Source organism: Gadus morhua, chromosome 17, assembly GCF_902167405.1.
Source record: "Gadus morhua chromosome 17, gadMor3.0, whole genome shotgun sequence".
NCBI classification, from domain to species: domain Eukaryota; kingdom Metazoa; phylum Chordata; class Actinopteri; order Gadiformes; family Gadidae; genus Gadus; species Gadus morhua.
In genome coordinates this window covers 19,707,739-19,722,676 of record NC_044064.1, presented here as the reverse complement: position 1 = coordinate 19,722,676, position 14,938 = coordinate 19,707,739, and the positions used below count along the sequence as shown (strand labels likewise).

Here is a 14,938-nt window from a genome sequence, read left to right as displayed (position 1 = left end):
ATCTCATTGCCATTGACTGTTTCAATGGTTGAGTGAGATTCATTTGTTGCGAACTTTGCCATAGCTGACATGCAGACATGTTCCCATTTTTACAATACACATGTGAATTGCACGCAATTGGTTAGCGTGTTCGACTGTTAATCAAAAGGTTGGTGGTTCAAGCCCACCCAGGGATGAGCCGATTTTAACTGACCAGCAGGATGTCCATTAGCCCAAACCTGTAACCTTTGTTAAGGGAAAAAATCGAATTTGTTTCCAAGAGTAGAAGCAGTTCATCAAGATAGAACTACTGTCATTTCCCTTCTAACCATGTTCTCCTGCTGACTTGAGTACGGACTGTCTGAATGAAGAGCTATCTGGTTAAAGTGCTTTCTAGAAATTCGAAGTATTTAGGAGATTAGATATTATCCATTTCACCTTGTCTTACGATCATAACCTGCAATTCGTTTTTTTCTTGAAAGCCATATTTTGCTATATTTTTTTTACCAACGCAACATTTAAGGGGGCCAAAGGGAGAGGAAAGCTTGTTCTTAAGGGTGGCTCCCCCCATGTCCCCTTTCCAGAACCCAGGAGATTACATACACTCAGAGATGAGTTTAAGGGTTGAAAGGAGATTATTCAGGGAGGACTGAGAGGGAGGGGACCCAAGAATTTAAATCATATGTGATTTATCATTGGGGAATGAAATACGGCTACTTTCTATCAAAATTTGAAGACATCATTGCAGAGGAGATTTAACGCAGAGGGTTTTTTGTGTGTGTGTTTTTTTTTTTTTAATGTTGTCTGGTATTGGCATTAATATGCCCGGCTAGCTCAGTCGGTAGAGCATGAGACTCTTAATCTCAGGGTCGTGGTTTCGAGCCCCAAGTTGGGCGCTATATACTTTTAACCTAGCCCATCTGATGGAACAAAAAAGTAAAATGAGTAGTTCTTGGTTCTGTTCGATCATAGAGCCACACTAAATGTCAGCCGGTCAGCAGGTTGCGTGTTTGAGCCACAACATTTTGCATTGCTATGGAGTCAGCTAGAAAGTTTGAAAATAAGTTGCAACTAAGGATTGTGGCGGCAAACCATAAAAGTCTTGATAATTTCAAAGGGCCAATAAGCAATATAACATGACTTTGAAAGCATGGCTATTCTCCTTAGATGGTATTCTAGCATACCAGGGTATAATACAATCTCATTGCCATTGACTGTTTCAATGGTTGAGTAAGATTCATTTGTTGCGAACTTTGCCATAGCTGACATGCAGACATGTTCGGATTTTTACAACACATGTGAATATGTTCCTTGGTCTCTGTGGCGCAATTGGTTAGCGCGTTCGACTGTTAATCTAAAGGTTGGTGGTTCAAGCCCACCCAGGGACGAGCCAATTTTAACTGACCACCAGGATGTCCATTAGCCCAAACCTGTAACCTTGGTTAAGCGAAAACATCGACTTTGTTTCCAAGAGTAGAAGCAGTTCATCAAGATAGAACTACTCTGTCATTTCCCTTCTAACCAAGTACTCCTGCTGACTTGAGTACGGACTGTCTGAAAGAAAAGCTATCTGGTTAAAGTGCTTTCTAGAGAGTGGAAGTATTTAGGAGATTAGATATTATCCATTTCACCTTGTCTTACGATCATAACATCCAAATCGTTTTTTTCTTGAAAGCCATATTTTGCTATATTTTTTTTGCCAACACAACATTTAAGGGGGCCAAAGTGAGAGGACAGCTCCCCCCATGTCCCCTTTCCAGAACCCAGGAGATTACATACACTCAGAGATGAGTTTAAGGGTTGAAAGGAGATTATTCAGGGGGGACTGAGAGGGAGGGGACCCAAGAATTTAAATCATATGTGATTTATCATTGGGGAAGGAAATACGGCTACTTTCTATCAAAATTTGAAGACATCATTGTAGAGGAGATTTAACGCAGAGGGTTTTTTGTGTGTGTTTTTTTTTTTTTAATGTTGTCTGGTATTGTCATTAATATGCCCGGCTAGCTCAGTCGGTAGAGCGTGAGACTCTTAATCTCAGGGTCGTGGGTTCGAGCCCCACGATTGGTGCTATATACTTTTAACCTAGCCCATCTGATTGAACAAAAAAGTAAAATGAGTAGTTCTTGGTTCTGTTCGATCATAGAGCCACACTAAATGTCAGCCGGTCAGCAGGTTGCGTGTTTGAGCCACAACATTTTGCATTGCTATGGAGTCAGCTAGAAAGTTTGAAAATAAGTTGCAACTAAGGATTGTGGCGGCAAACCATAAAAGTCTTGATAATTTCAAAGGGCCAATAAGCAATATAACATGACTTTGAAAGCATGGCTATTTTCCTTAGATGGTATTCTAGCATACCAGGGTATAATACAATCTCATTGCCATTGACTGTTTCAATGGTTGAGTGTGTAGAATGTTGGTGTATTTTAGTGTCTCTCTTATTGTTCACATTTCTAGTCTAGGAACAGGCCAGGGCCTCTCATACTGATACAAGGTGTTGTCCCCAACATTCTGCCATTGTTATGTCTCAAGGTAGGTTGAACCTGGCCTCCGGGACATAGCCAGGGCCAAATACCTTATCGAGGCTGAGAGTGCGTCTGTTCACGTGTTATTCATCTATCCCCTTTTTGTATAATACTCGCCCCAACCCTTTGGTTCGACGAGTAGAGGGTTTCGACAGCCGAGGAACAAGTCATCGACCACCGGGTCCACTATAGATTATTCAACCTAAGTCTGTATCTCGCTGTACATCCTGGAATAAACCATCTATTCAACCCTCTAATCCAACCTGTCAAGCTGCTTTGTTTTCGACTTCAAGAATTACTACTACGACTGAAAATACACAACGCAGAGTCTGTCCGAACAGTTTAGAAATAAGCTGAAATCTAACATTTGGTGCCGTGACACCGTCTTGAAGAGAGAGGAGTGAGAAGACGATTGCCTCTGAAGATTGCCCTGTGACCGAGAAGAGCGCGCGCCCTGCCTGGGAAGACGTCTGATCAACGCCTGCCCTGCTGAGGGACCCGCATCCACAACGCGGCTGAACCAGCGCATCTCTATGCACCACGTGGGAATCAACGGTGACTGAATCTCATTCCACACTCTCGACCAAGAGAAAAGAACAAGAAAGTAATCTTAAAATAATCTACACACACATAACTGTGATTATTATTATTTGTTTTACTATTAGGCTGCACTACATTTGCTGAGTAATGAAGTTGTGTCATTAAGAGCTTGACGAAGTGAGGACCTGTATTAGTGATTAAGAGTTTGTGTAATAATCACTGAATATACGCCATATGAAACTATTGATTGTTTGTTGAATAAGGCCTTTGGTCTGGGTTTGAGTCCTAGAATATTGTTTGTTGAATAAGGCCTTTGGTCTGGGTTTGAGTCCTAGAATATTGTTTGTTGAATAAGGCCTTTGGTCTGGGTTTTGAGTCCTAGAATATTGTTTGTTGAATAAGGCCTTTGGTCTGGGTTTGAGTCCTAGAATATTGTTTGTTGAATAAGGCCTTTGGTCTGGGTTTGAGTCCTAGAATATTGTTTGTTGAATAAGGCCTTTGGTCTGGGTTTGAGTCCTAGAATATTGTTTGTTGAATAAGGCCTTTGAGCTGGGATTGAGTCCTAGAATATTGTAATAGCATGTCATTCAAGTGATTTGTTCATCTTTGCTAGTTTGTCAATGTTGATACGTGTCCTGAATATAACTTAAGACGTCTGGTTTGCTCAGGGCTTTTGTTTTACGACTTGTTGGACAAGGAGTGAAACCGTATTTGTATTGAATTCACTGGTGAGGTTACATGAATCGCTAGAGTTTTTGTTTGTGCTATGTTGTTTTGATCCCCGCCGAGGAATCACATACATTGTTTTTAATCGAAGAAGGGAAAAGTGTGCCATCATCTGTTGTTGGCATACCGAGCTCCGTGGGAGGCGTCTATTTGTTTCTTTCTAAGCAGCGATTGGTCGCTAGTTTTAGTTACTTTACAGATAGGAAAAGATAGGAAAAATGCCGAAAGGTAAAGGCAGGAAGAAGGAAGAGGAGGAGGAAAAAGATAGCAATCAAAGTCCCAATGCATCCGAACGAAAAGAACAAGATTCTTTTGAAGTGGAGGTTAGAGAGATTGATATTTATTCAATTAGTGAGACTCTGTCTAGATTCTTCAACGACAGACATGATTGGCAAGGAACCGAAAATAAACTTCGCATAACATATGCGATAACAATGGACCCCCAAACTAAACGCTGGCCAAAGGAATCGATCTGGATGGTTTTCAAAGACTGGGTCAAGAAGACTAGACGAAGTGAACCAGTTGGGTTGTTACTATTGTCTCAGTGTAAGCGCTACTTTATCAAGCATGTCAGCAACAAAAAGAGAGATGAATTGGAAAGGACAACTGCTCACTATGAAGATGCTCAGGGAAAGACAAGAGAGCAAATCAAACTGCTGGCCGATGAAATTCGTTTGTTAAAGGATGAATTGACTCGGGAGAGAGACCTACACCAGACGCTAGTCAGAGAAGGACTGATAGCGGCCCGCCCCCTCGACTCAGGGCCCCCAAGGGGGGGTGACCAAGGCAACGGAGGGGGAGTTTTGGGAGTCTATGGTCGCATGTACCCCACACTGCCATCGTGTGGCTCAGATGGGGAATACATCTTCCCGATGCAGCCATCGTCGCCACCTGGTGGTTTACAGGAGTCAAGACACAGTGTTCTCTCAGCCGTCAACAGCTTTATAGGCGAGTACCCGGTCATCTGCAGTACCCCCCACGTGCCACGGAAGGGAAATCCATCTGCCCCACCTGACTATGCTCCCCCTGTACAACACACTGTGTGTTTCACAACAATTTCCCCAATTCTCCCCAATCACACCACATTCCTCCATCCCACAACAATTTCTGCATCCGAACCCCCCAATACAACAATTCTCCCAGGTGAGGCCTGGAGCAGTGACTAAGAATGAATCACGCATTGGAGGATTTGATGACAACATACAACCGCACTGCAGCGTGATGGGAGGCGCAATCACACCACACATCAAGACCACATCCAAGGAAGAGGAGAGTGAAGAAGAAGACAAAGAGGGAGAGCGTCTTCGCAAGTCTGCCCACAAGAGGGCAGTGAGCATTGCCTGTCTGAACAAGGTTGATGAGAAAGACGAAATAGTTAACCTCAGGCCCTTGAAGAAGATAGAAAGCGCTGAGGGACGCACAATCCTCTATGAACCCTCCAGCCCGAAAAACATCGAAAAATGGAGTGCGGAGATCGACCACCCAAAGAAAGCAGGCCTACAGCCATGGATGAAACTGAAACAACTGATGCTTCTGTACGAACTCCACCCCTACGATGGGCTTGCCATATTGTTCAAACACCTGAGCAGCACTGAGCGCACCCAGATTCGATACGAGGTGGAAGATGCCCTTGGAGAAGACGGAATGAGACCAGAGAAGGGATGGGAGGCCATAAAGGCGTGGATCCAAAAGCACTCCAAGGCACAGGTCAACTGGACAACAATCACACGTTGTTTGCAGAAGGAAGACGAGAGTCTGGACCAGTTCAACGAGCGCTTCTTCGAATGTTATTTGCTGCACTCAGGCCAAACTGAATATGATATGGACACCATCGACCAGTCACAGGACTTGCCTCTGAAGACCATGTACCTCCAGCAGGTACTGCCGGAGATCCGAAGGGGAGTAAAGACAAGGTTTCCCGGCTGGGACAACCGAAGCAGCACAATGGCAGAGATCAAGGAATTCGGAGAAAAGGTGGATCGAGATGAAGAAGTCAGGATTCAATTCCTGGTGGACGAGAAGAAGGGAATGGCAAGGGAACGAGAAAGATTCCCCCAGTCCAACAGGGACAGAGGACGATTCCCCCAGTCAGAAAGACAGAAAGAACCTCGACCATGCCACAACTGTGGACAAATTGGACACTGGATAAGAGAATGTAAAGCCCCTCGAAAGATGTACCGTGACCGCTCCAACGAGAAACCAGGGAACGAAAACCGCTCAGACAAAATGAAGGAACTATGGAAGAAATTACAGTCGCAGAGTGGTGAAGAACTCAGCCGCATATACGATTTAATGACGGAAACCAACAATAAATGACTAGAAACCCCCTCTCTTCGTGCCATCGCCGCGGCCATCCGACAAGACAAAAACAGCTTCTACGTAACTGCTTTACTTGAACACCAATTTGAAATTGATTTCTTGATTGACACGGGTGCCGAATTCACTACTATCCCACTACGACTTTTGAAATCCCTCCACCTCCCCATGTCAAAAACAAAGAAGATGGCCCGCAGCGCCGGAGGACACTGCCTCCAGCTTTCACAAACAAATCCCATCAACTTTGCTGTTGGACCGACCGAGATAACAATTCAGCTGTGGACAGGAGAAGAGATCCAGGAAGCCCTTCTAGGGATGGATGTGCTACTATGCATGGATGCTAGCCTCGACTTCAAAGATGGAGAGGTGACAATGAATATAAGGAGCCTCAAGAGGGAGGACCTCCAGGACCACCCCGTCTGGGCGAAGGGAAAGACCGACTGTGGCTTGTTGGTCATGGAACCAGTGAAGTTAACAGGGAAAATTCCTCCATGTGTCAAGCAATATCCACTCAACAGAGCTGCCGTGGATGGACTGAGACCAATCATAAAAGACTTGAATGACCAGGGAATCATCTACAAGACTCAATCACCCTCTAACGCGCCGGTGTGGCCTGTGAAGAAACCAAATGGTTCATGGAGACTGACAGTGGATTATCGACTGGCGAACCAATGCATCACACATCTGAGCCCTGTGGTTGCCTCCGGCGATCAATTCCTGCAAGACATCACACCAGCGCACAAGGTCTTCACAGTGCTTGATGCAGTAAACGCTTACTGGTCAGTACCGTTGGCCACTGAGTGTCAAGATTGGCTGGCTTTCACCTACGATGGATGTCAGTATACCTGGGCTAGACTGGCTCAGGGACTTGCCTCGGCCCCCACCATCTATCACCAGGCCTTGCGACGACACCTGACCCTGCCAGAAGCCCCCAAAATGACATCAGCAGTCATCACGTACTTGGACGACATCCTAATTGCCTCGGAGACCGAGGAAGAGCACGACAAAGACTTAAGGGCAATGATTGACTATCTCCATGTGAAAGGTCACAAATTGAGCTACGACAAGGCACAAATGTCTCAACCAGAGGTAACTTACCTTGGACAGAAAATCTCACAAGGCAAACGGGAAATCACCCACGACCGCACTGCAGCAATAAGGAAAACGCCAGAACCCCGAACAGTCAAGGAACTACGAGCATTCTTGGGAGTATGCAACTACAACAGGAATTGGGTGGAAAACTACACTGAGATTGCCCAACCCTTGAACGACTTGCTGAAAGGACGACCAGACTCCAGGGATAAGATCAAGATGGAAGACGAAGCACGAAAAGCTTTTGAGGAGTTGAAGCAACATCTGTGCGAAGCACCAGCGCTAGGACTTCCAAATGTCCACAGACCCTTCACACTCTTCGTCAACGAGTACAACGGGTTTGTGACGTCAGTGCTGGCACAGGAACACGGAGGACTATTGAGAGCGGTGGGCTACTATTCTACAAAATTGGATACGACAGCCTTGGGCTTTGGTCCATGTTTGAGAGCGGTACAAGCTGTGTACCTCGCCATCCAGCTGGTGAACAATCTTGTGCTGGATCAGCAACTCTCCATCCGCTGCCCACACTCTGTCAACGCCCTGCTGGCCGGTAGGAAAGTACCATGCGTCTCAGACAGCCGATGGGGGAACTGGCAAGCCGTGCTGGAATCTCCTAAAGTTTCACTCCAGAAAGCATCAGTCTCAAACATCTCCACAATGATCGCCCCCACGGATGCAACGAATGAAGTGGAGGACCATGTGTGCGAGGACTTGGTAACCCTGATGGAAGAGGGGCACTTCGTGAAGGAGGACCCTCTCCACAACCCGGATCTTGTCTTGTTCACCGATGGGTCCTCCCTGGTCGAAAATGGGATCCGTGGAGCGGGATACGCGGTTACAACAGAGCACGACGTATTGGAATCCGGATCAATGGACCCTGGAACGTCAGCACAGCAAGCCGAACTCAAAGCATTGACCCAAGCACTCAAAATTGCAGAAGGGAAGTCTGCCACAGTCTATTGTGACTCCCGATATGCATTGGGTGTTGTAATGGATTTTGGCATTCTGTGGAAACAACGTGGTTTCGTAACGGCCAAAGGCACACCAATCAAGAATGGCGAGCTGGTTGCAGAACTATTGGATGCTATGCTACTTCCCAGAGAATTGGCGGTAGTGAAGGTAAAAGCACACACAAAACTGGAGACGCACGAAGCAAGAGGCAACGCCCTGGCAGATGCGGTATCCAGAACAGCCGCAAGACAGAAAGACGAAACGGAAAACGACAATGGCAATTGTATGAGACTGAAGAAAACGGAGCAACCTACAACACAGGAGGAACACAAGGAAAGCTTGAAAAGCATCATGGAGATGCAAGACGCCGCGAGTCGAGAAGAAAAATGGACATGGATTGAGAATGCAGCAAAACTCCACGACGACAACTTATGGAGACACGGGAACAGAACTGTTGCACCACAGAGCCTACTGCCATATCTGGCGACGCAGATTCATTCACTCGGGCATGTGGCCGTGGAAAAGATGCGTCACAGGTTTGGGCAAGTCTGGTGGTCACCCAAATTCAATGCTGCGGCAAAAGACATTGTGAGGAGATGTGCTACATGCCTCAAGAACAACCACGACAGGAAAGTAAAACTGCCAATGTTGAAAGTCCCCGCACCACCGGGTCCTTTCCGATGCTTACAAGTAGACTACATCACACTCCCTCCATGTAAAGGATATCGAGAAGTCCTTGTGCTCGTTGACAAATTCTCCCGATGGATCGAAGCATACCCAGTCCGACGTGCAACAGCTGCAAACACAGCTAAAGTGCTAGTCAAAGATTTCATTCCACACTACGGGCTGCCCGATCAGATCTGCTCAGACAATGGAACCCATTTCACCGGAGCGGTCTGCGCCGAGGTCAGCCGTATGCTGAACATAACATGGTCCTTCCATTGTCCGTATCACCCCCAATCGTCAGGGCAGGTGGAACGAGCCAACAGGACACTGAAGGAGCGATTGGCGAAGATGCACCAAGAAGGGACTCCATGGGTAGACGCGATGCCCATCGCCTTGTGCAGCATGAGAGCTACATTTAACAAAGACGTGGGACTGTCCCCCTACGAGGTCGTGTTTGGCCGATGCTTCAGTTTCCCAGGCTCTGTTGACTTGCGGACTGCAGACGTCCACCTGACATCGGACACACTGATGAACTACTGCATCCAACTCTCCGAGGCTCTCCAGGTGACATCAAACCAGGTCAAGGAAGCTTGGGCAGAGCCCCCAGAAGGAGGACACTCGTTAGTGCCAGGACAATGGGTTATGATCCACAAACCACAACGATTAGCATTAGAGGCTAAATATGAGGGGCCATACCAAATTCTATTAGTTACTCGATCCGCTGTTCGTGTAGCTAAGAAGACGAAGTGGATACATGCAAGCCACTGCAAATTAGTTGATTCACCGACATGGAATGACACTCGTTAGATTTGGCACGCAAACTGACTGATATGGGGTGAAGAGTAGGGAGTGTTTGAGTGTTTGTTATTTTCATTCCTTTATTTCTTTGAGTGTTTGTTATTTCCATTCCTTTATTTTTACGAGAGGTTAGTTTTCGAGAGATGCTAGGACTTTTGTCACCACCTCTCTAAGTTCATGTTGGTTCCTTCTTGACACAACTGCTCAGCTTTAGAACTTTTTGTTTGTTTTGTTTTATTTTTGAACAAAGGTTCAATCATTCATTCATTCACACAAGGTTTATTGAGAACTCTGATGACTGATTACTGATTACTGATATAACCATTTTTGAATCAAGCGATTTATTTTTGTATGATCATTTTTCATTGTTTATCGAATCATTAAGACAATTACAAACATAGTTGATCATCATTAATGTTGGAGGCTGTGACAATGCCTCCCCCATGACTGATACTGCACTTTTTCTTTGTTTCATGTTTCATCGTACCTGGGAGATCCAGGAGACACGGACACTTGATGAGTCCTTGAACTGAACTGTGTCTGTGTTTGTCCTGACGCCCTACTACGAACTTTCATCCTCATCCCCCATCACACCTGCGGTGGCCATCAACTGGAAAATAACTCTGTTGCAACTGCTACTCAAAACCAACTGAGTCATGCAGTATTGTCTGTGATGTTGTTCTGCCAAGCAGAGGGAGGTGTCTCGACAGTTGACTTTCTTGATTCTTTAAAAATGTTTTAATCATGAGTAACCTAATGAGTTTGTTATTTTCTTTATTATAGTGGCCTACACCTTGTTTACTTGTGTATGATTTGAATTTACTTGTCTATTGCCTTTTATGCTTTCTTTCATTGATTTAGTTAATTATTAATGGGTCACCAGAAAATACACTGAATTCTCTTTTTGTGGGTGATCTTTAAACTATGTTTAGTATGATCAAGAGGGAGGAATGTAGAATGTTGGTGTATTTTAGTGTCTCTCTTATTGTTCACATTTCTAGTCTAGGAACAGGCCAGGGCCTCTCATACTGATACAAGGTGTTGTCCCCAACATTCTGCCATTGTTATGTCTCAAGGTAGGTTGAACCTGGCCTCCGGGACATAGCCAGGGCCAAATACCTTATCGAGGCTGAGAGTGCGTCTGTTCACGTGTTATTCATCTATCCCCTTTTTGTATAATACTCGCCCCAACCCTTTGGTTCGACGAGTAGAGGGTTTCGACAGCCGAGGAACAAGTCATCGACCACCGGGTCCACTATAGATTATTCAACCTAAGTCTGTATCTCGCTGTACATCCTGGAATAAACCATCTATTCAACCCTCTAATCCAACCTGTCAAGCTGCTTTGTTTTCGACTTCAAGAATTACTACTACGACTGAAAATACACAACGCAGAGTCTGTCCGAACAGTTTAGAAATAAGCTGAAATCTAACAAGTGAGATTCATTTGTTGCGAACTTTGCCATAGCTGACATGCAGACATGTTCCCATTTTTACAAGCAGTTCATCAAGATAGAACTACTCTGTCATTTCCCTTCTAACCATGTACTCCCGCTGACTTGAGTACGGACTGTCTGAAAGAAGAGCTATCTGGTTAAAGTGCTTTCTAGAAATTGGAAGTATTTAGGAGATTAGATATTATCCATTTCACCTTGTCTTACGATCATAACATCCACATCGTTTTTTTCTTGAAAGCCATATTTTGCTATATTTTTTTTTGCCAAAACAACATTTAAGGGGGCCAAAGGGAGAGGACAGCTCCCCCCATGTCCCCTTTCCAGAACCCAGGAGATTACATACACTCAGAGATGAGTTTAAGGGTTGAAAGGAGATTATTCAGGGGGGACTGAGAGGGAGGGGGTCCAAGAATTTAAATCATATGTGATTTATATCTCCTTAGATGGTATTCTAGCATACCAGGGTATAATACAATCTCATTGCCATTGACTGTTTCAATGGTTGAGTGAGATTCATTTGTTGCGAACTTTGCCATAGCTGACATGCAGACAAGTTCCCATTTTTACATTACACATGTGAATTGCACGCAATTGGTTAGCGTGTTCGACTGTTAATCAAAAGGTTGGTGGTTCAAGCCCACCCAGGGATGAGCCGATTTTAACTGACCACCAGGATGTCCATTAGCCCAAACCTGTAACCTTTGTTAAGGGAAAAAATCGAATTTGTTTCCAAGAGTAGAAGCAGTCATCAAGATAGAACTACTGTCATTTCCCTTCTAACCATGTTCTCCTGCTGACTTGAGTACGGACTGTCTGAATGAAGAGCTATCTGGTTAAAGTGCTTTCTAGAAATTCGAAGTATTTAGGAGATTAGATATTATCCATTTCACCTTGTCTTACGATCATAACCTGCAATTCGTTTTTTTCTTGAAAGCCATATTTTGCTATATTTTTTTTACCAACGCAACATTTAAGGGGGCCAAAGTGAGAGGACAGCTCCCCCCACGTCCCCTTTCCAGAACCCAGGAGATTACATACACTCAGAGATGAGTTTAAGGGTTGAAAGGAGATTATTCAGGGGGGACTGAGAGGGAGGGGACCCAAGAATTTAAATCATATGTGATTTATCATTGGGGAATGAAATACGGCTACTTTCTATCAAAATTTGAAGACATCATTGTAGAGGAGATTTAACGCAGAGGGTTTTTTGTGTGTGTTTTTTTTTTTTTAATGTTGTCTGGTATTGTCATTAATATGCCCGGCTAGCTCAGTCGGTAGAGCGTGAGACTCTTAATCTCAGGGTCGTGGGTTCGAGCACCACGATTGGTGCTATATACTTTTAACCTAGCCCATCTGATGGAACAAAAAAGTAAAATGAGTAGTTCTTGGTTCTGTTCGATCATAGAGCCACACTAAATGTCAGCCGGTCAGCAGGTTGCGTGTTTGAGCCACAACATTTTGCATTGCTATGGAGTCAGCTAGAAAGTTTGAAAATAAGTTGCAACTAAGGATTGTGGCGGCAAACCATAAAAGTCTTGATAATTTCAAAGGGCCAATAAGCAATATAACATGACTTTGAAAAAATGGCTATTCTCCTTAGATGGTATTCTAGCATACCAGGGTATAATACAATCTCATTGCCATTGACTGTTTCAATGGTTGAGTGAGATTCATTTGTTGCGAACTTTGCCATAGCTGACATGCAGACATGTTCCCATTTTTACAAGCAGTTCATCAAGATAGAACTACTCTGTCATTTCCCTTCTAACCATGTACTCCCGCTGACTTGAGTACGGACTGTCTGAAAGAAGAGCTATCTGGTTAAAGTGCTTTCTAGAAATTGGAAGTATTTAGGAGATTAGATATTATCCATTTCACCTTGTCTTACGATCATAACATCCAAATCGTTTTTTTCTTGAAAGCCATATTTTGCTATATTTTTTTTTGCCAAAACAACATTTAAGGGGGCCAAAGGGAGAGGACAGCTCCCCCCATGTCCCCTTTCCAGAACCCAGGAGATTACATACACTCAGAAATGAGTTTAAGGGTTGAAAGGAGATTATTCATGGGGGACTGAGAGGGAGGGGGTCCAAGAATTTAAATCATATGTGATTTATATCTCCTTAGATGGTATTCTAGCATACCAGGGTATAATACAATCTCATTGCCATTGACTGTTTCAATGGTTGAGTGAGATTCATTTGTTGCGAACTTTGCCATAGCTGACATGCAGACATGTTCCCATTTTTACAATACACATGTGAATTGCACGCAATTGGTTAGCGTGTTCGACTGTTAATCAAAAGGTTGGTGGTTCAAGCCCAACCAGGGATGAGCCGATTTTAACTGACCACCAGGATGTCCATTAGCCCAAACCTGTAACCTTTGTTAAGGGAAAAAATCGAATTTGTTTCCAAGAGTAGAAGCAGTTCATCAAGATAGAACTACTCTCATTTCCCTTCTAACCATGTTCTCCTGCTGACTTGAGTACGGACTGTCTGAATGAAGAGCTATCTGGTTAAAGTGCTTTCTAGAAATTCGAAGTATTTAGGAGATTAGATATTATCCATTTCACCTTGTCTTACGATCATAACCGGCAATTCGTTTTTTTCTTGAAAGCCATATTTTGCTATATTTTTTTTACCAACGCAACATTTAAGGGGGCCAAAGGGAGAGGAAAGCTTGTTCTTAAGGGTGGCTCCCCCCATGTCCCCTTTCCAGAACCCAGGAGATTACATACACTCAGAGATGAGTTTAAGGGTTGAAAGGAGATTATTCAGGGGGGACTGAGAGGGAGGGGACCCAAGAATTTAAATCATATGTGATTTATCATTGGGGAATGAAATACGGCTACTTTCTATCAAAATTTGAAGACATCATTGCAGAGGAGATTTAACGCAGAGGGTTTTTTGTGTGTGTTTTTTTTTTTTTAATGTTGTCTGGTATTGTCATTAATATGTCCGGCTAGCTCAGTCAGTAGAGCATGAGACTCTTAATCTCAGGGTCGTGGGTTCGAGCCCCACGTTGGGCGCTATATACTTTTAACCTAGCCCATCTGATGGAACAAAAAAGTAAAACGAGTAGTTCTTGGTTCTGTTCGATCATAGAGCCACACTAAATGTCAGCCGGTCAGCAGGTTGCGTGTTTGAGCCACAACATTTTGCATTGCTATGGAGTCAGCTAGAAAGTTTGAAAATAAGTTGCAACTAAGGATTGTGGCGGCAAACCATAAAAGTCTTGATAATTTCAAAGGGCCAATAAGCAATATAACATGACTTTGAAAGCATGGCTATTCTCCTTAGATGGTATTCTAGCATACCAGGGTATAATACAATCTCATTGCCATTGACTGTTTCAATGGTTGAGTGAGATTCATTTGTTGCGAACTTTGCCATAGCTGACATGCAGACATGTTCTTCTCATTTTTACAACACATGTGAATATGTTCATTGGTCTCTGTGGCGCAATTGGTTAGCGCGTTCGACTGTTAATCGAAAGGTTGGTGGTTCAAGCCCACCCAGGGACGAGCAGATTTTAACTGACCACCAGGATGTCCATTAGGCCAAACCAGTAACCTTTGTTAGGCGAAAACATCGACTTTGTTTCCAAGAGTAGAAGCAGTTCATCAAGATAGAACTACTCGGTCATTTCCCTTCTAACCATGTACTCCTGCTGACTTGAGTACGGACTGTCTGAAAGAAGAGCTATCTGGTTAAAGTGCTTCCTAGAAAGTGGAAGCATTTAGGAGATCAGATATTATCAATTTCACCTTGTCTTACGATCATAACATCCAAATCGTTTTTTTCTTGAAAGCCATATTTTGCTATATTTTTTTTGCCAACACAACATTTAAGGGGGCCAAAGTGAGAGGACAGCTCCCCCCATGTC

At 44.1% G+C, this 14,938-nt stretch overlaps 2 non-coding genes across 2 annotated transcripts; both read left to right on the top strand.

The window, feature by feature from the left end:
• The first annotated feature begins 1,293 nt into the window (after positions 1-1,293).
• Positions 1,294-1,367, top strand: trnan-guu (transfer RNA asparagine (anticodon GUU)). Its single transcript has one exon. It is a non-coding gene; the product is annotated as a tRNA-Asn (tRNA).
• A 13,135-nt stretch (positions 1,368-14,502) lies between these two features.
• On the top strand, positions 14,503-14,576 carry trnan-guu (transfer RNA asparagine (anticodon GUU)). Its single transcript has one exon. It is a non-coding gene; the product is annotated as a tRNA-Asn (tRNA).
• Positions 14,577-14,938: the final 362 nt, after the last annotated feature.